Here is a 2020-nt window from a genome sequence, read left to right on the forward strand (position 1 = left end):
TATATATATATACATACATATGTTAACCACACGAATTTCTGGATCAAGTTTAGAAGGAAGAACGAATAAGAGGGGAATATCTACCTGTAGATAGGTGTATGGTTGTCTGTCGTTGCCTGTGACCGAGCACGCGAAACTGCGGTAGTTCCACCTCGTTCGAGATGCCGACCGACTGTAGGCCGGAGTTCCATTTGTACCGAATATCGCGCATTGTGTATCCAACTGCCGGGAGAACAAGAACACAAATATCTTCGCTCTAACATACAATAATTAGACACTGAGGTAGTGTTCAGTTTGGAATGGAAGGGCGGGTTCCTCGGGGAATACAGTAATTGAAGCAAACTTATTGCGCGAGCATCTAAAGCGGTTCCCGTTGCATCATGATTCAATTCCGTCGCATAAATTTCTTTTCACGTGGAATCGATTTAGGATGCCCTTCGTGCCATCATATCATAAACGTCATCGAGATAGGCATTGTGATATCTTAACATAGTCATTCAGTGATTTTTCAAAAGTCCGAAAAGAGTACTCTAAAATTTTTCCATAAAACTAATATCAAAGAGAAGAGCTTGTGAATTCTGAATCTCTTCTTAAAGTTTAAATTTATGGTGTAAGTATATATAGAGACAGTTTTATCTTGTATGAGTTTTGGCTTTTGATACTTTATTTATATAAAAAGAATTTGGAATATTTTGCATTGATTCATTTTTATTGATTGACATCTTTATTGATTGATTCTTTAATTATAAAATAATGCCTTCTGAAGCGTCTCTGATGTTTTCAAAACCAAATTTATGGTCATTACATCCAAGGCCACGCGGAAATTAACATCAATCAATGATATTCTTCTTTGCATTGTGAGATAAAGATTCTTTCTCTGTGAGATAAATGCAGCGTGCTGATCTTGGCGATTCGTCTATTGTTCATTCCTACTAATCCAAAGTATCCTGCGATCGAGTTTTGGCGATTATCGATCATAATTTGCGCTTATTTGTTCTCTAATTTCTCCGCGCGGCCTCCAGCACGTACATACCACATCGAGAAACATTCCTCCGTAACTGAATCTTAGGTGATTACGATCGTTACACCGCATTCCAGGCACCAAAGTGGCATTCCGTCGCGGTGGTGGCTACATTGCGCGAGCATCGGCCAAACGTGGATTAAGCGGTACGCCTCCGAATGTGCCAGATTAATTGCTTTTGTTTTTGGAATCCGATTTTGAATACCATCTCGTTTGCATCATATTCGGTACGCCGCGATTCTGTAGTGGACACAATTGCATGCGGCGTCGCGCAAAATCATGATTTCGGTAATGACATTACGATTCGCAACAGGCGTGTTCAACACTAACGATTCGAAACTTTAGAAATACCAAGTTTTGTTTATTCGTAGCGTCTAATATAAAAATTTATATATATTTGTTACATTAATAAGAGAATAGTGAAGTTTTATACACATTGTCTTAGATATATTTTATACAATATTTAACTTCTTTTTTCACGTTTAATTGCATTTTTTATTATAAATATTCATTATACTTGCAAATAAATTAAAAAATTTATATAATTAAGAAATTACATTCGCGAGCAAGAATGATCATGTCTAAAAAAATATTTATGAAAATATTACGTGCATTTATTCGTTCATTCGTTCGTTATTTTTGCCGATGATCGTCGCATAATTGAGTGCAGCGCAGATAAAAATTGATTTTACAAAGTTTTAATAAAGAGGTCCTGGGGCAACATTAAGCATCACGAGGGGTAAAAAGGTCAGAAGAGAAGAACGAGAGGAAGATCGTGATAGTGGCTGTTGAATACTGCAGGGAGAAGGACACGGCAACATTAGCAAAATACCGAGGACTATGGTAGTGGCAGCAAGTTTAAGGGTTTAAGGCGAAAAGTGGAGAGTGTATAAGTAGATATGGAGAAAAAAGCAGAAAGAAAAAATAGAGTTTTGTGCTCGACATGCTACAGTGACACATACAGGCTCGGGAGGATTAGGTTTACATGTTTAAATTTAC

General features: G+C 37.2%; 1 protein-coding gene across 1 annotated transcript in view; it reads right to left on the minus strand.

Moving 5' to 3' along the window:
- Window positions 1-2020, minus strand: part of LOC105619338 (gamma-aminobutyric acid receptor subunit beta) — a 78127-nt gene that overhangs the window by 7803 nt on the left and 68304 nt on the right. The window lies entirely within an intron of this gene.

This window comes from Atta cephalotes (genome assembly GCF_000143395.1).
Source record: "Atta cephalotes unplaced genomic scaffold scaffold00021, whole genome shotgun sequence".
Classification (NCBI taxonomy): Eukaryota; Metazoa; Arthropoda; class Insecta; order Hymenoptera; family Formicidae; genus Atta; species Atta cephalotes.